The following is a 20,404-nucleotide window of genomic DNA, read 5'->3' as shown; positions in this document are numbered from 1 at the left end:
TGTTATATTTTTCTTCTAAGGTTAAGATGCAAGGCAGATGACAGCATTTTACTTTGAAATATTTAATAAAACATAAGAAATTAGAAATATAAAATTACAGTGGGCTTTTTGTATCAGCCACTGTAGACAGCAAACTAAATGGATTCTCAAGTCCTATTATATACAATGGCAAAATCAAGGCTTACTTTTGGGGATTTTATTTTCATACTTTTAAGCAATTGGTGATTTAATCTGTGGATATAGAGGCCTGACTGTACATATCAACTTCAAACCATCATTAAAACTTCACATAATGAACACACTGACATCATAACATTGTAACATATCCATGTAGATTTTTTTTATTGGCTACAGTTTTAGCATCTCCATTTGTGATCTCCAACTTATAAAAACTCTGGGAAAAGCTGGTCAAGACATCTCCAAAAAAGGTCCCCAATTTAATCTCTTAGCTGCATTTCATAGGGATTCCCAAGAGACGTCGTATGATTATTAAATCAGGTTGCATTTATAGTGAACCTTTATATTGCACAAGATTAAATGATGATCAAGTATTGGCTTTCATGACAACAAACCTTTAATATTTACATTTAAAACATATTTAAATGGGTGCTGATGATAATCTAAGTAAAGGTAAAGGTTTCCCCTTGACATTAAGTCTCATCTCTATTTCTAAGCTGAAGAGCCAGTGTTTCCTAGGTTACGTGGCCGGCATGACTCCATCTAGATGATAATCTAGGACCTATATAATTGACATCAGATTTTTTTCTGTCTTTAAAAATTGTAATGAAAACAGTGTTGGAAAAGGTCTTGTAGGCTGCCGAATCCAATATCCAATGCAAGATATTCAAAACTCTAACATCTCCAAAAGGCTGCTGAACACTAGGATGGGCACATGAAAAAGAAAACATCATTCCTATACCCTTAAAAGTTATGCAGAATGGGGAGCTGTATTGCCATGCATCACCTGAAAGTGTCTCTTCCATGCAACTATGTGAGGCTTACACTAAATAAGATTCCGAAATGTAAAGATAGAGCATTGAATGTCCATGCCAACATACTTCCAGTTTCTATGCACAGTTATGAAAGCTGAAAGGAAGAAAATCAACTCAATTGAAATCTGGTGCTGGAGAAGGTTCTGCAGATACTGTAGACTATTAAAAAAAATGAATGGACCCTAGACAAGGTGACTAAACTGAGGCTGTCATACTTTGGCCATATTGTGAGAAGATGTGATTCAAGAGAAAAGGCAATAAGGCTTGGTAAAGTGCCAGGCAGTAAAAAAAGAGGAAGACTGCTTTTCAGATGAATTGACTCAATCAGATGTTTAAAAGACCTAAGCAGGACTAGTGAAGATAAGGTGATTTGAAAATCTTTCATTTATACAGTTAACATAAGTCAAAGTTGACTTGAAGGCAGTTAACAACACACAACATGTGAAGCACAGTGTCTTTGTCTCCTTTTTCTTATTGAAATCTTATTGAACAATGACAACAAGGGAGAAAACACTGCTTCCCCAGTAAACTGGTTTAATTTCTTGTTGTAAGCATTTATTTCTCATTTATTTGTTAACATTTTTGTATACCATCCCTCAGTCTGCCAAGGATGATATGGCAATGTTCAACTAACAAAAATATAAAAATACATTTTCTTTAAAAAGGAGTAATTAAAAAACCCACATACAATTAAAACAACCATACACATGGTTCAGAACAACTCCCTGTTTCAATAGGAATAAATAGCAACATGAATTCTCCAAGGGGGGACCCAGTCTTATCCACACATAAATAAACAAACAAACAAATAAATATTTCATACAAATCCAACCACCTATAACCGAATGAGTCAGATTTAGCCATAGGTTGAAGTGACTTGAATACAACAACAACAAGTCTTTCTCCTCTTCTGCATGTAAGACTTCTAGGTATATGAATATGCAGGCTAAAAGTTTTTAAAACTACAACAGTAACAACAGATTACTGTTTTCTAATAATAGATAAGGATGATCATAATAACAAAACTCTAAAACTCCCCCTCCAAAAAATGAGCAAGAAGTGAACAATAAGCAAATAAAGAGACGACAAAGTTTCCCAAGGGAATCCTTTCATAGAGACAACCTCCTAATGAGAAAAAAGTGTTGCGTGAATGTCGACCTCTGCCCCGCCATTCCCAAGGTGGTTCCTTCAAGTGCCTCCCAGCTCCCTACTATTTTTCAGAGAAGCTACCCCTGCGCAATTTGTTTAATGAGATCTCTGCGTCAGCCTGAGTTGATACAGTAATTATCCCAGATTAGTCCTGCTCACATTGGGAAGCTGTGTGAGCCCTTTGATCCGGGGAGGGTGCGGAGAGCTGTCTCCAAAAATGAATGCACTCATGTATAATGCATCCAAAACTCCGGAGGCAGAGGAGGTGAGAGGGAATAATGGGAGGGTCTGTAGAAACTCTCCCACCCCATATCCATTCAATAAAGGGGGCCAAAGGGTCTTGCCTAAATGGTCCTATCAAGAGGTCGACTCTCCCCGTTGCATCGGCCAGGGGAAGAGGTTAGGCGGAAGGCCAGCAGACACTGTAAGTAGGAACAGATTCAGGGTTGGTACAGGTCACAGCACAGCTCAGGGTGGAGAGATTAGAAATGAGAGGTGCTGGTGGAGAGATAGACTGGAAGGAGATGAGAAGCAAGAAGAAAAATCAGTCAGTCAGTCAGTAGCCTTTATTTCGGTCAACAAACCATTGGCTAGGATCAAGTTACAGTACAATGATGGAATACAGCATTTGAGTAATTTATGACATTGTATTTGGCTTATGGTTAATAACAAGCATATCCAATCTCTATTGGTTATTTGACTATCTTTATAATCTAAAACAAAAACTGATTACAGATTAGTAAACCGTCCCCTAGATACTCTTTGTTATACTCTCAACACTTACAGATTTTTCATGAAGCACTTACGGCTTTTTGCCGCTGAAAAGAGAAATTTAGCCACCTGCTCCATTACCCTTTTGTCAAGATCAGACAGTAAATAACTGTGGTACCAATTTAGGGTTCTTCCTGGCCATTTAGTGAGTAGAGGGGATATTAACCTTAATCTATCATCTTTGTAAATTGTACAAATAAAAAGTACATGTATTACAGTTTCGACATTACCCTCCCCGCAAGGACATGCTCTGTGTTCGTATTTAGTGCCTTTGTATCTACCCTCTAGTATGGCTGATTTGAGTGCATTGAATCTGGCCCAGTAAGAAGAAAAATGGAGTCAACTCTTTCCAAGAGCCTTTTCAGCACGAAAAGAGAGCTAAGGAGTTGGGCAACAGTATGTTTTGCAAAAAAAAAAAAAGGCTAAATCAGAAATCTCTTGAGAGACCAGGGAGGCATGATCATGGCAATGATGAAGTTTAAAATATAATATACCCCATCCCTATAAAAATGATTCCCTGCCACAAATTTATCATCAAATTTTGTTATAATTTCTTTAAAAAGGTCTTTGCCTACAGACAAAAGCCTCTAGACCAGTGATGGCGAACCTATGACATGCGTGTCAGCACTGACACACCTAGACATTTATGCAAAGAAGGAAGTTTCATCCTTGGCTCCTGCATGGCCAGGTGCAGTAGCCAAGGATAAAATATTTGCTATAGTGTAGTGTAGACTCTTGGTGCTGGAGGTCTGTAGGCCAAAGCAACAAAACTCCAGCACAGAGCATATAGTTCCAGTTAGGCCTTTAGGGGATCTTTGACCTCACTTCCTCCCAGCAAGCAGGAAGCAATGGCATGATGCGGGGGACTCATCTCTGGAGGTCCTGTGATCACCATTACCAGCAACCACATAATCACAGCAACCATCATCCATTCTACAGTTCTAGAAGCCTAAAACAGACCATGAAAATAATTAAGTATCCTGATGAAGTAGTCTACAGTAGTTTGGAATTAAATGGTTTCCAATGGATGCAAATTGATGATATGGAGATGCAACTTGCAGAATTTCAAGACAGCATCTGGGCTCAAGTGTTTGTCGATTTGAGGTCAAAGCTTGAGAATCTGGAAAGGTGATTCAAGAGGAGTGCCACTACGAATAGGAAATTTGGAGTGCCTGGAACTGATTACCAGACACTTTTAGCACCCTGAAAAATATAGCAATGACTTTACTCTCAATTTTTCCCTCTACATTCTTTTGTGAGACCTTATTCTCAGCGTTAAATAATATCAAAACCAACAAAAGAAACAGATGACAGATGAAGTTAGTAGCGCTTCAAAATACCAGCCTTCAATTGAAGATTAACTAATGAAATTCAGCAACAAGAAGTCATTAATAGGCAGGTTAGTTAAAGAATTCTGCCTCCCCCACACTTATCTTAGTTCACGGCACCCCACACAAGTTAAATCATATCAAGACCAACAAAAGAAATCGACTGACGGATGAACAAAGAAGTCACTAAGCAGGTAAGTTAAATAGTTTTTGGTTTATTAAATACAGTTATATATTACAATTACACATTTTTGTTAATACATAATGCATGCTGCTACAGTAAAGTATTATTCATTTAATTTATGGATAATCACCCTGCTGCCTGCCAACTTGGCCATGTTTACCTACCACCCTATCACCCTGTCTTCAATAAAGAATTACAAACAGATAAACCCTTCCATGGGTCTTGATAAAATCATCCTTCTTAAAAACCACACATTCAAAACTCCAATGCTAGAGGTAGTTTTTTCTCCTAATGGGATAATGATTGCTTCTATAGCTGGTCTAAAAGGTCAATAGATGATCACTGGCTTAAAGAGCAGAAAAATGGTGCAAACTCTCAAGAAGAATAAGATCTGCTGCTAAAGATGTCTAAACAGGGGTGGGGCAACTGTTGCTATCCAGACGTCGATGGACAGGGATTCTTAACAGTCCTTTCCAGCTTATCCGAGTCAGTGGTAGGTGGCGGGAAGTGCAATCTAGCAACATCTGGAAGTCCATCACTCACAACTTCTCATAAAACTAGACAAGCATCTGGGTGGACAAGAACACATATTCATTGCTAGATCTCCTAAGAAGGCAATAGAAGATAACTTTGTATGCACAACATCCAAGGTTAGATCCCAACCATCGCCAAGAAGGGCTAGGAAGGACCTCCGCCTGATCACTTCAGACATGTTTCAGCAAGATGGACCAAACAAGGCAACATCACATGTTCCAAAGCTTTTATTTTTAACATTAGCTTTCTGGAACATCAGATTCTCTCATCCCTTGTACTGTCTTAATAATGACTTAAGGCATGATAAATTACAGAAGCAATGCAATTTTATTTGTTTTTATAGATTTTCAAGGGGGAGAAACTACAGTGTTCAGCAATGCCACTGCTGCGTCACAACAGCAGCAGCGAATTACCAGTATCTCAGTGGCAGCAACTATGGTGGGAGGCACGGATGGTTTGTGGGAGTGAAGCAGCAGCATCCGAGACAACAACGGCATCTTCTTGGCAGTCTCCCAATGCTTACTAGCGCACTAAAAACATTGCCTTTGCAAAGAGGGGGACAGAATGTCCTTTAAATGAGCAAGCACGTGGGCATACTGACGTTTTGCTGACAAGGAAGCCAGGAGGGTTCACCTCTGAGAAGAAAAGCTTTTGATTCATTACAAGCGTGTGTGTACGTGTGTGCGTGTGAGAGAGATCTACAAAAATCACAGCATTATACACAAGGTTGATGTATAACATCAAACTCCCTCAACAGCCAAGAATTGCAACTAGGCACTTATAAGCAATAACTCCTCATTTGAAACACAATTTGGCCTTTCTAAGATTTTGTGCAAATCAAATCCAATTGGCAAGCATTTGCCTTTCTAAATGACTTTTGCTTTAATGAAACAAAGATCACATTTCTAGTGCTCATTATCCTGAGTTGGAAAATCCTGAAAAATTTGAATAACGGTGAGCAACATGTGGACAAATGATGCATAGGAACCAGGCACTTTATAGGGGTTTATCTGCACTGCAAACATACATACGATTTTGTAAACAAGCTAGTAAGAGGCAGTCTTGCATAGTGGTTAGCATGCTGGACCGGAAATATCAGATTTAATCTCTCAGTTGGACATAAAACTATATGGATAACCTTAGGCCAATTATTCTCTTTTATCCCAACCTATCTCATTGGGATTGTTCTGAGAATGAAATAGTTTCTAGCCTTCCTCTCAAAACTATTGACCCAAGCGTTATCTGGAGAGAGGAAAAGACAATGACATTAATTTAAATCTGTAGCAAAAATACAACCTATAGATCAGAAAGTATGCTTTCTCAACCATGCCTGTTCCCATCCGAGCTTTGCCTGGTCATTCTTTCCTCCCTCCCCATTTTGTCCCCGACTTCCTCATCTGTGCAAACCTATTTCTGGATATTCTACACTTTAAATGCTACAGTGAGAACATTATGCAAATGCAATTTTGCACAGCTTATTCCAAGCACGGCATCTGGGCTTCTCCAGCACAGAATTAAGGAGGGATTGTATTGGCTTTCTGATCTTGTGTTCCTTAATTTTTTTTAATCCTCACTTTTCCATACAGGATGCTCATTATGACAAGAACAAACAAGAAAAGAAAGGCAATTGTCCTCAGCAGTAGCTAGAAGTTGGTCTTTCCAGGAAAGGAAGAGCAATTGAAGGTCACTACAATTTGCCTCTAGCCTACCATGGAAGACAGATGGCAAGTGTGTGTGTATGCGTGTGAGCATGCATAATACATTACAAAAATCACTGTGGATTGTCTCCTCCTCACCCCAACTCTGCTGTTCTTAATACATCTTGCAAACTACTGAATCGCACATGAGGCACAGCACTCAGGTGCCAATGCTATACAAAACGGTTCCCCAAGATGCCTTCTAGGACATGGTTTCAGGGCATATTATCAAGCAACAACGGGCCTTGGTTGGATCCATATCTGGATGGGAGTCCAAGATCCTGTATTGGGGTTTCTGGATGAAATTAAGGCAGGATGTATACTGTTCCATCCCATTCTTAAGATAAAATATGGCGAACATCTGGTCTGTAGGACAGGAATGGGGAAAATGCAGCCCCAGGTCCCAACTCTATTATCCTGACACCCCCCCCCCCCCAAATCGCCCCCCCCCTCTACAACCCTTAGTTAAAAAATTTTTTCTGGCAATTTCTTCTTCCTAAAATTATGCAGAAATGCCATCAAATGCATTAAAATATCCAGGAATATCCACCACCACTACAATAAAGACAGGAAGGGATACATCATCATTTTGAGAAAGTCTGCAGAGAATTCGCCTCTCAAAATGGCAACAAGAAATTGCCATTTTGGGAATCACTGCAGAAGAAAATGGGCATTTGGGCATGGATAGTTTGAGGATTATAGCCCACCAGATGGGGAGACCTGTGAAAGAATAGGTCCTTGAGTCCCATGCTTTTGCCCATCACCGCTATAAGGGTTCTTCATCAAGTCAATAAACATCTTTTGCTTTCATTTCTGCTCTGTGATAGGAGACTATTTAAAGTCTGGGAAGCTGTTGCCCAGAAAGGAAGAAAGGGACACATCAAAGAAAATATGCAATGACAACCAACATTTCCTCAATATAGGTTGCCTGCTGATGTTTGGCTCCAGATTTGGAGGTTTCCTGCTGATTTTTGGCTTCAGACTCATAGGAGATTACTGAATATATTCTGTGCTGCATACCTTGCTTCATATGGGGTGATGACGAGGCCCAAACAGCTTGACCAGCATCACATATATTCACCAAACAACTTAGATCGGAAAAAGCTTGTACACATTACTTTTACACTATGTTTACAGTGGAGGTTCCCAACCTTTGGGTCTCTAGGTGTTTTGGACTTCAGCTCCCACACTTCCTAACAGCTGGTAAGTTGGGATTTCTGGGAATTGGAGTCCAACACACTTGGGAGGCCCAAAGGGTGGGAACTACTGATTTACATTCTAACATTAAACTGGCTTTTCAGTCTCAACTTCTAATGAAAAGTGCATAGCAATTTCAGGATTGAAACGGAAGAGCTTTTACTAAGCTATGGCTCGGGCTGATGGCTGTTGTAATCCAACACATCTGGAAAGTGCCCACTCAGGGAAAGCTGCCATTCAGAGGGTTTCAGGGTTTTCCCCCCAGAGGTGTCTCCTTGCTCTGTATCAGCAGTAAGCAGTGGACAACTGTGGCAAACCTGGGAGTCAATCTGGGGATGTTCTTCAGTCCTTTTTGAGGGCCAGAAAATAGAAAGTCCAGTGAGTATAGAAGGCTCAAGGGCCACAAAAATGTCCTTGAAAGGTCAGTTTTGACTGGGTGCACATTGTACTGAACATTGCTGCATTTTGCTCCCTCATGTGCTGGAACATTGACGGATAATGAAGAACATAATAGCATCTCAAGGAGACAGATGGGAGAACTTTGGATCAAGGTGTCCCTTTAAGCATAATGCTCTACTCTGAAATTTGTTCTCAGGTCCCAATCTGCAGTTCACACAATTTTGTTTTCTTCCAATAATTTTTCTATATTTTAACAATCTAATTTAGGAGTGTGAGGGCAGGGAGCTTTCTGTTCTCCTTGTTAATGAAGCAGGAGGATTGAAAACCCTTGCCTATGTGCTCAAAGTACCCCGAGAGCTACCTTCTGTTTCTCCCTGTTCTACAGTAGCCCCTGGCAAACACTGCTCCAAAATGCTGTGCAATGTACTGGGTTTCTGTAGCAGATTTCTTAGCTGACAAATCGATGCTGAAAAAATGAACAGTGTAAACGCCAGTGCTCTGTGGCAAAACTGCAGTCACGTAGCTGTCTGGCTGGTTAACACTGAAAGAGGAAAAGAGAAAGAGAGGCAAGCTGATTCTGTAAGCAAGGAGTTTCCTTCTTTCTAACAGCAGTAAGAACTCAAATTATCACTCCCAAAACATCAATCAAAAGCTACATAATTACACGAGGATTTAAAAACCTTGAGATAAATGCTATTCTAGCAATAGGCTTCTGTACTATCTCAACAATGTGAAAGAACGTGAACCATGAAGGAATCTATAACAAGAGGGAAAACAGAAGATGAGATCTAGTTTAGACTGCTCTAATACAATCACAATTTGGAAATTCACTCCTCAAAGATATTATCTCAACACAACCAACCAATGCTTACATTAAGAGCAAACATTTGTCACTGATACATATATTAAAGTCAGTATTCTTTTGCATGCCCTTCAAGATTCCTTTAAATCACTCAGAGGTTACTGTGAGTTCATCTCTATGTTCAGAAAAAAGCACAGAACAGAATCTTACTGTGAGGGACAGCAAGGCAACTATCCCAGCTGGCAAACGCTAAAAGGCCTGGTGACCATATCTGAGCTCTGCCTTCTGGGCAATCCTAAGGTGAAACATGTTCAGAGGAAGGGAACACAGATGGTAAAAGACCTGGGAAGCAAGCCCTTTGAAGAACATCTTAGGCGGTTGGGTAGGGTTAACTTGGATAAGAGTATATTGAGAGGTGATATGATCTTCACGTTAAAATATCTAAAGGGATGCCATGTAGAAGATGGAGAAAGCTTGTTTTCTGCCAATGGATTCCATTTATCTTTTAGGAAAAACTTCTTAACTGTAAAAACTGTTTTATAATAAAACATTTCCTTGGAGGGTGGGGGATTCTCCCATTTTGCAGGTCTTTAAACAGAGGTTTTCAGGAGCCCTTTCTTTGTATATTCCTGCATGGCAAGAAGTTGAACTAGATGGACTTCCGGGTTCCATCCCATTCTTAAGATTTCATGATTCTATTTTTCTATTATTTTATAACCCACTATAGCCTCTTGTATAAAAACCTTCAAGGAAGGAGACTCCACCACACTCCAAGGCAGGCAAGATACCCTTATCCACAGGAGATATGGTCCAGGACCTCTTGTAGATACCTGAAACTATGGATGACAAAAAAAACCCCTATATTTTGACTATACTTGGGCCAGAGCATGCCATAAAATCACACTGAAGGATCTCGAGTGGCCCACAAACATTTTAGGTTTTTTTTATTGTGTCAGAAGCGAATTGAGATTATACTGCAAGTCACTTCTGATGTGAGAGAATCAGCTGTTTACAGAGACGTTGCCAAAGGGATGCTCAGATGTGTTACCATCCTGTGGGAGGCTTCTCTCATGTCCCCACATGGGAAGCTGGAGCTGACAGACGAGAGCTCACCCTGTCTTGCGGATTCGAACTGCCGACCTTCAGATCTTCAGGTCAGCTGGCACAAGGTTTAACCCACTGTGCTACCGCAGCTCCCAACATTTTCAGTTGAGATGTTTTTGAGCATGGGTATGTGAAACTGTGGATATCAAATCCATGGATAAGAGGGTCATACGGTAGTTTGAATCAATTTGGAGGAAAGCAGTGGAAAACCAACTCTGACTAATCCTTGCCTAAGAAAATCTTTTGAAATTCACAGCATCACTGAAAGCCAGCATGCGACTTGAAGGAAAATACTTTACTTCTTTATACCTAGTCCAGATAGAACTGTAATCTTGTTTTTCACAGCATCTATTTCCTTTCTGAGTTGGCTCATCATTTGTTGCCCTGTTCCTCTTTTATTTCTCTTTTAATGTTTCTCTTCTCCTTTTTACTCATGATTTAAAGCTCAATTCTGGTGCTTCTCTTTTCACTGCAGGGCAATATGGTTCCCTCAGAAGCCTCTTTGGGGAATCTGGGGAGTGAAGAGAGCTAGGCAGCAATATTTCCAATCTTTTCAAATACTTTTTATTGAACACAGATTTTCCACAGAGATAAAAAGTAAAACATAGGGTAAACGAAGGAAACGCAAAAAAGAGAAAAAGAAACAGGAAAAAACCACCCCAAAATCAAAACAAAAGAGGAGAAAGTGAACACAAACAGACTGTAAAACACATATCACTTCTGGTTGCCTTTGCAGTAGTCTTGTCTCTTCTTTTGTGGATACTGATTCTAGTCGCGCTTCACCTCTGCCATAGCAGTGTTCAATATTATCCTTCTTTATATCACAATCTTCTTCTTATTTTGCGTCATATATTCTGCTACTTTGGACCAATCTGTCTCTTTTATTGGTTTTCCTTGATGTTTTTTCATTAGATATGTAAGCCTGGCCATATTTCTTATCTCCCAGAGTTTTACCATCTAATGTTCCTTCGAAGGAGTGCTTCAAGTCTCCATACTTTGGCAAAGACCATTCTTGCCACAATTGTTAGGTAGTTCAATATTGCTTCCTCGTTCTTTTCCAGTTTTATATCTGTCATTCCTAATACAGTACATACAGTTCCGGTTTCATTTGAAACCTTTTCCCCATTATTTTTTTTGACATTTTTCATGTATTTCTTTCCAGTAGCTTTTAGTTTGTTTGTTTTTTAATGACCACCACATGTGATAGAATGATCCATAATCATGGTTTTCTTGATGTTCAACTGCAACCCAGCTTTTGCACTTTAAAACAATCTTTAGAACAGAAATGGTCACCTTCCCAAGCCTTTACCAGGACACAGGGGATCAAAAGAAAGATCTTTTTTATGCAAAGCACTGTACCACTGAGCTACAGCTTTTCCCTACTTGCTTTCCAGGCAGACTTTTTTTTAATGCAGGGAACATTCAATCTGTTGAGCCCACAACTTGCATCCTGAGGAAATCTCACTTCTGCCATTGTTCTGGCACATCAGATATTTGTCAGCCTTGGCCTTCTATCTGCATTAATAAAGAGATGACATTGATCTACTGCACAGTTTTCTTGTAAGACTGGAATGGGAACCTGCAAAGGTCTGGAGGCATGCCTACCACATTTCCCGCCCCAAGGGACACACTTCTGGATATTAGGAAAGAGGAAATGATCTGGTTTAATTGCAAGAGGGTCAGAGTTAAAAGGTGTTTTAGTGGTATGAGTTGTAGTCAAGAATCATACACTTGGATGCTACCAGAAAAACTATCCTCATTTTATTATCCTTTTTTCTAAATATTTACTGTGAGAGCCTCTGGGGAATGCCCAAAAGGCCCATGTGAAATGTGAGTTACCTGTGGGCCACATAATTCCCACTCCTACTGTAAAGCATGCTGAGATACAAATGGTCTAGTAGTCCCAAGAGGGATTTGTGTGTGCGTATGTGCTTTTTATTTTTTTGCTGGAAGAAACAAGGTGAAAGAAGAAAGTGCCAAAGCTGGGTTGCAGATAAACATCAAGAAAACCAAGATTATGGCAACCAGACTGATTGATAACTGGCAAATAGAGTGAGAAAACATGGAGGCAGTGACAGACTTTATATTTCTAGGCACAAAGATTACTTGCAGATGCAGACTGCAGTCAGGAAATCAGAAGATGTTTACTTCTTGGGAAGAGAGCAATGGCCAACCTGGATAAAATAGTGAAGAGTAGAAACATCACACTGGCAACGGTCTGCATAGTTAAAGCAGTGGCATTATTGATTTGTTATTGATATGTTTTTATTGACTGGTTTTATTTGATGTGTTTTTACTATGTTTGTTATGTTCGGGCTTAGCCCCATGTAAGCCACCCCGAGTCCCTTCGGGGAGATGGTGGCGGGGTATAAAAGTAAAGTTATTATTATATATTATTATTATTATTATTCCCTGTAGTAACCTATGGATGTGAGAGCTGGACCATAAGGAAGGCTGAGCAAAGGAAGAGAGACGCTTTTGACCTGTGGTGTTGGAGGAAAATTCTGGGAGGGCCTTGGACCACAAGAAGAGCCAACGCTTTATTCCAGGAAATAAAGCTCGACTGCTCACTGGAGGGAAGGATATTAGAGGCAAAGATGAAGTACTTTGGCCACATAATGAGAAGACAGGAAAGCTTGGAGAAGAGAATGATGCTGGGGAAAATGGAAGGAAAAGGGAAGAGGGACCAACCAAGAGCAAGATGGATGGATGGTATCCTTGAAGTGACTGGCTTGTCCTTGAAGGAACTGGGAGCGGCAACGGATGACAGGGAGTTCTGGTGCGGGCTGGTCCATGAGGTCGGAAGCGACTGAACAAATAAACAACAACAACAAAAATGTGCTTTTCAGAAAATTTCAGTCCTCCATTTATAAATAACACGGCGCTCTGAACTCTTATCTGCTAAATAACAATAGCACGACTGTTTTCCTAGGGATGGAAAAAAACCCTTAACCTCTCATGGAAATCTCAACAAGTTTGTGATTCATTCCATCATCTCATTTACTTATTGGAAGTGGGACATAATTAGAGGTTGAAACAAATTCAGAGCTTGTCATTTAACCTAGTACATGAGCAGGCTTTGGAGAAAATTACTGCATGGGAATTCAGAACTCTTACAGTGTTTTTTTTTTTCAACTACATACTCGAGTCACAATGAGCCTTATCTTTTAAATAAATAAATAAATAGCCTAAAGGAGTTATCTAAAATATTCTGTCAACATCAAGGTCACACATTGGGTAATGCAACCATTCCAGCAAATAGCATTTTACTAACAGAAGCTGTAAATGGAAGAAAGAAAGGAGGAGGGGGGGGGGGGAAGAGACTGGAAACCTGTGCGGGTTTTTGAAGATGAAGCAAGATCTGCAGTGCAGCAGTTTCGAGATAAGTCAAGAATTGCTGCTGTTAGAAAAGAGCAGCCACAGCAGAAGCTCCTGGATAAAAAAAAACTTGGTGGTCCAACCCAATATCCTGTAGCAAAGAAGGCCTTTCAGCAGGCATAGCCCCAAAGCCCCTTTCTCTTTATTTCTCCCATCTCTTTGCAATATATTGCTAAAAAGGGAGGTCAAAGCAATCTGGGGCAGGAGCAGCAGAGAAAGATGTATGCCTAGCAGACCATTAATGCTCAGCCTATTAAAGTAATGAAGTGCAGCTATTCAGAGCTGGGGATTGAGTCACGCCAAGGGGTGGGCGGGATGCTCTTTCCCCTTGTTAAGGATTCATGGAATGGGTAAATTAAAAATTAACAGCCGCCTTCAAATAATTTGTTATGTGATTTAAAGGGGAGAGCAGAAAAAAGGTGGACGAACAAGAGAATGGCATGGTATCCACTGCATTCTGTCATTCAACTGCATTATACATTCTGGTCACTTGCCTGCAATAATTCTATTGCAACTGCCCAAACCTTGACACTCTTTCTAGAAGGGTTGGACAACATTTCCCACCACCATCATCTGTAGGAAAAGGTAATGTTAGTGTTTTATAAAGTAACAGAATCATAGGGTTATAGAATCGTCAAAGGGATAACAAGGGCCATCTAATTCAAGCAGCTGCCACACAGAAACACACAATTAAAGCAGTGCTTAAATACATCCATCCAACCTCTGTCTTAAGACCTCCAAAGGAGAACTCATCACAATCATTTCCCACCTTTCCACACAACCCTGAGAGGAAAGGCACTTGCAAAAATTAAAAATGGTACAGATAAGAATTCACATAATTACAGAAAAAAAAGAAATATAATTAAACTAGCAATATTAAAGGCAATCAAAAAGCACATTTATTAAAAATACCTACTGCAGTATTTATTACAGTATTCATTTATTAAACAGGGCTATAAAATTTTCAGCTTGTGGGGGTGGTTTCAATGGTTGGGGACCTGGGCTGTCAACACAAATCACTCCTGTTTTATTCCCTCAATCCAATCCAATTTTGTGATGGGGGGAAGGGACCTGCTTGTCATTTATTTCTTTTTAATAAGCCACCCACGTTACAGCTAATTGCACAAATGGGGTCTAATCCAATTTAGCTTGGCAAAATAAACACAAAAGGCTTCCCGGTTGTACTGAGGTCTCCTCCAAGTCCACACAAAAATGCTATGCAGATGAAATCATGCCAAAGCAGTTTGTGCCTTGTCTGCCACAATGCGTTTTGTAGTCAGAACACATTGCTGATTCTCATGCGGTGCGTCTCAAATTCCCTGACAAAGAGTGGGCTTTTTCTACTCCCCCCCTCGCCCCCAAGAGACCCACCAGAAAGCTGTAGAAATGCTCACCTAGATCTACTGAATTATTCAGCCTAGAATAATTCAGCTCAGTACAGTGTGCTCATCTGAGAAATGACATAAGAAGTACAGGCATTGAGCTGGAACATTGCAATGAGGGACACACCGAGCATTGTGTGAATGGATTGTTGGCCCACTGGGCAATAGGAAAGCTACTGCACAACCACCTACAAATAGAGGACTCCCCTACTTATTCCTAGCAGTGTGAGAACTTCCTTCTTAGGATGTAATCACATGATATATGGACATCTGTATGACTCATAGGAGTAGATGCCGTAGGTGGGATCACTTATGTGATTCTTGTACACTCCCACCAAAATGGTGATAGTGGTTAGTGGAGGTTTGAAGGGGAAAGACCTGTGCTTGGAAAGTGACTTCCTAAGGGAGATTTATTCAAGTCTTTGGAAAGACATTTGTTGCCATTACAAATTGTAATTTTTAAAATGCTACTAGTTACCCAATGGGGTAACTTCATCTCCTCTCCATATCTTGCTTTAGAAATGCACCTCTGTGATGTCCTTGCCACCACAGAAGAGGCAGGTACAGTTGACTGTAAGTGCTGTTTTACAATAAAATGTTTCTTGGTGGATGAGTGACTCTCCTTTTTTGGAGATCTTTAAGCAGAGGCTGGATGGCCACCTCTCAGAAGGCTTAGTAACACATGACAGGTGCCCATTCGTCCCAACTGTCACTGCCCTGGCCATGAAGGAAAAGAAGACTAGGCCAAGAGAACCTGCATTGGACTAGGATTCCAGAAGACCAGAGTTCATAATCTCACCTAGCCATAGAAACCTTTTGGGTAGCCTTGGACAAGTTACTCTTTCATCTTGGGAGGGAGGTCAAAACCCTTGAAGGCACACAACAACAACAACAATATGGGTTGAAATATGCAGAAATCACCACATTCTCTGATTTTGTAAGCTTAGCAGGATTAGGACTGGTTAGTACTTAGATGAGAGGCCATGAAGGTACTGCAGACTGGATTTCAGAGGAAAGAAATGGCAATCCACCTCCTGGGTATTCTTAACCCTAAGAAAACCCTATAGAAATCATGGGATCACCATAAGATGATAGGTGACTTGAAGGTGTGTGTACACTCTTTTCCCCTATTTTTCAAATGGACTTCTCACCTTCCAGTTGTTTTTCTTTTGGTAACTTTGGCATTTTGTAAGGCCTACCACCATAGCCCGTCCCTTCAGTAAAATTTAAGACATACATTTTATGGAATCTTAAGTGAAAATGTAGGCATTTCAAGGGTGTTAATCAGATTTAATGCTGATGTACTCTTGAGATTATGGGAATGCTCTCCCACAGCTCCAGAATCTTTGCAGCATTACTTTCTGCCCACATAGCTTCAACTAAAAGGGTTGATGTAATTTGCAAGGCTACATACAGTTCATAAGGCAAAACAAGGCACAAGCTTTGCCGTGGGAACAGCGGCAACTACAATCTAGGACTCAAAATGACACTCACCATGAAAACTTTATAGGAATTCAATTGTATCTGCAGCATTGTCCTTTACATGACTGCGTAGATGTGGCCCTACTCCATCCAAGGGGGATGGGCTTCCGGGAAAATGAGAACAAGATTGCATAAGCATTAGTTAAGCATGAAGCAATGCTTTATGTACATGTGGTTTGTATTAGGAGTTTTTGATAGTTTTTTGTGTTGTTGTGTGCCTTCAAATTGTTTCCAAATTATGACAATCATAAGGCCAACTTTCTTGGCAAGATTTATGGAGGTGGGGGAGGGTCACCCTTTCCTTCTTCTGAGGCTGAGAGAACATGATCAACCAGTAGATTTGCATGGTGAGATTTGTACCTGGTCTCATAGAGTCCTAGTCTAACAGTCAAACCACCATACTATGTTGGTTCATCCTTGGATAATAGATAGTGCTAAATCACTACCCACGGTTTGGTATGGTACAATCAAGTCTATCTTCTGGCAGAGGAAGTGACACACCTGCATCATATTGTTGCTCCATATTTCATTAAGAGAGTTGCATGGGGAAACTCTTCTGAAAAACTCTGGACTAGATCCAAAAGAGCCCTACCCTTTCAGGCAAAAGTCACCTCCTACTGCATCGAAGGGCAGGCCATTTGGTATCTTATCTTAGAACACAGTGTGAGAAAAATTATATCGAGCAACTTCTTGTGCCATCTGTTTTGCAACTTGTTGCTCAGCATCTTGACGGACAACCTCTTTGGAAAACAGAGCAAGGGGGTATTTTCCTTCCACTCACAATAACTTTGGATCGAGTCCATGATGTAGGTGGTGATAGGGCAAGTGAAAGGTCTACAAGTGGTGTTACGTCATTGTTGATGTGTACCTTCATGTCATTGCTGACTTATGGAGACTCTATCAAAGGGTTTTTTGGGAGGTGGGGGGACTTACCCAGGGTCACTCCATAGGTTTTCAAGGCTCAGTGGGGATTCATACATGCAAATCATTTCCTTTTGGATATAGCTCTTATCAAGAAATGACTGAAGAATAGACATCTTTCCACACATTGCTCTTGTTACTTGAGTTCAATTCTTCAAATGAGAGACACTGTCCTTCTGAGAACAGTGAATCAATCCATCTGTAATACAGTGTTCCTCTTTTCCTACTGCCTTCCATTTTTCCAATCATATCATCTTTCCCGATGGGTCATGTCCTCTCATGATGAGTCCAAAGTATTACAGTCTGACTATAGCCATCTTTTAATAAGAATTCAGATTTATTTGATTTCCTCGAAGATTTGACATTTAACCATCCATGCTATGTATATATGTGGTTGTTGTGTGTTTTTCGGGCTGTATGGCCATGTTCTAGAAGTATTCTCTCCTGACGTTTCACCCACATCTATGGCAGGCAACCTCTGCCCGAAAAACATACAACAACCCTGTGGTTCCAGCCATGAAAGCCTTCGACAACACATATGTGTATATGTCTTCTCCAGCATTACGTTTCCAAGGAATCGATTTTCTTCCTGTTGGATTTCTGCGCTGTTGCTGGACCCTTATTCCTATTAACAACCACGTGGCCCATGGTCAGCAATATGGGAAATGCAGATCAGAAATAGCTAAGAGAGTCACAAGTCCCCAACCCCTTTCACCACTATGGGATTGCATGCACTGCTTTTGGCTAACGTCAAAAGTTCAAGAAGAGATGGTTCACCTTTCATTCAGCCTCTGGTATCGTTAGCAGGGCAGATCTCCCTTTTTAAAAAGGTTAAATCTATTACACATATGCACACCCCTACCAACAAAATGTCAGGGAGCATTTACTTTCGTCAAGTTATGTTACTACGTCTTCCCACACACTCATAGAATATGCCTGACAGAAGTTCAACAGCTTTTTATATTCTGCACATGCCAACTACAGTGGCAATCAAAGACAAAAACAGTGGGAGAAAAATGTTTTTCTCCTTGCTGAGCTCTTGCTGCAAACCCTGAAGCTCTCTTTCTTTTTCAGTCTTAAAGAATCTTAGCAACAAGCCTCGTGTTTGATTACACGAACTATGTAATTTAAAGGTAAGAGCTTGAGAGATACAACAGTATCACTTTTTAGACAAATAAAGATGGAGGCAGAGGTAAAATAGTAAATTTTAAAAAATAATCTGTTTGACATTTGCCTGGTGAACAGCTTGGCAATGAAATAAAAGAGAACAATAATATTTAGCATTTGTATGGTGCTTTTCAGTATCCCAAGTGCCTTGCATCCCTCCTCTTGAATAAACCTGCTCATTCACTATAGGAATTTATAGAAACCTTGCTTTCCATTTACCAACAAGGCAAGTTCAAACACTACAGAGATGGGATAGTGCCTTTTTGGTGGTAGCATCCAAACTATGGAACTCAATTCCAAACAGCTTGCTCTGGGACACTTTTGTTCTATCAGACCTTTAATCCATTTTACTTTCCTAAGTTTTTCTCCATCCATTTTAGTTGTTATTTTTTATTGTGGCTTGAATGATATTTAATTATGCATTTATGTTGTTTCTAACATGGGCCAACCCTAAAGGGAACCTATCACACTAACCATACTTCAGCTTGAAATTTAGTCTAAACAAAAACAACGTGCAAAGGGAGAAAGATCAAGTCTTTCTCCATACTTTCTAACTTAACTCTTTTGCAGACAGTTGGGAGCAAATCACTGCTATAGGCATCTTGAAGAAGATAGGCATATACTTGCCTAATGACAGATTTCCTATTGATTGTTAAATTTGGAGTTTATTCATTTTTATTCAATTTAAGACAGTAAAATTCTAGTCCTTAATGTTATGGGGAGGAAACGATGGAAATGAGAGGACGATGCCTAGGAAAAAACTTTGATTCCAAGACACTTCTTTCCCTCCCTTATAAAAATGTGTCACACAAGACAATTTTGTTATTGATACTGAAATTAGGAAGTGTTTTAAAATCAATGGAGCCTGAGCTGCTGAACTTGCTGACCAAAAGGTCGACGGTTTGAATCCATGGAGCAGGGTGAGCTTTACCTGTTAGCCCCAGCTTCTGCCAACCTAGCAGTTTGAAAATATGCAAATGTGAGTAGCTCAATAGGTACTGCTCCGATGGGAAGGTAATGGTGCTCTATGCACTCATGCCAGCCACATGACCTTGGAGGTCTCTATAGACAATGCTGGCTCTTTGGCTTAGAAATGGAGATGAGTACCAACTGCCACAGTCAGGCACGACTAGACTTAATGACAGGGGAAAACCTTTACCTTTACCATCAATGAAAGCTCAGAAACAAATAAATACAGTATTAGACAGTGAAGATGCTATTTAGTATAACTGAAGTGGACAGGGAATGCAAAATTATTGTCCTGCTGAGCCCTTATACCATAATTAATGTATATGTTTTCTCTTTTAAAATTATTGTCATTGTTTTAAGATGTCTTAAATTGATTAGATGTTATGCTCCTTTAAAATCCTCACATACGGGATAAAAATATATTTTAATCAATAAAGAAGTAAAATGAGAACAATTTTACATACTTCCAGTGATACTAATTTTTTCAAAGTTGTTAAAGTTGTTACTTTAGAGTTGTTTTATTGTTAGTTTATGTTATTTTGATGCAAAGAACATGCATTCCAGAACAATAGTAAGGTGGAAGCCTTTCACCATAAAAAAAGTATTTCTTTAAGATATAGTGGATAGTAACAAGATAAGGCTGGATATATGAGTCAAATCACACCTGGTTGGTATATTAAGAGTACAAAGCCGGAAGGAGAGCTACAGAAAGGGGGATTGTTTTTGGAGACATAAAACCACTGTCCCTGCTCCCTACAAACCTTCATGGGAGTCAATGTGATATTGTGGTTGGCGTGGCAGCCTAAGGCAGAGGTGGCTAGGGTCAAATCTTTGCTTAGCCACAGCACTTTTGATCTTCCTTGGGCTGCTTACCCTCTCTAAGCTTAACCCATCTCATAAGGTCATTGTAAGGACAAAGCAGACTGGGAGATAACCACATAAACCACC

General features: G+C 40.1%; 1 protein-coding gene across 4 annotated transcripts in view; it reads right to left on the bottom strand.

Annotated features, from left to right (window-relative positions):
- Positions 1-20,404, bottom strand: part of trmt61a (tRNA methyltransferase 61A) — an 80,299-nt gene that overhangs the window by 13,683 nt on the left and 46,212 nt on the right. The window lies entirely within an intron of this gene.

This window comes from Anolis carolinensis, chromosome 1, assembly GCF_035594765.1.
Source record: "Anolis carolinensis isolate JA03-04 chromosome 1, rAnoCar3.1.pri, whole genome shotgun sequence".
Classification (NCBI taxonomy): domain Eukaryota; kingdom Metazoa; phylum Chordata; class Lepidosauria; order Squamata; family Dactyloidae; genus Anolis; species Anolis carolinensis.
Note: the sequence above shows the minus strand (reverse complement) of the source record. Positions and strands in the feature narration are given on the sequence as shown.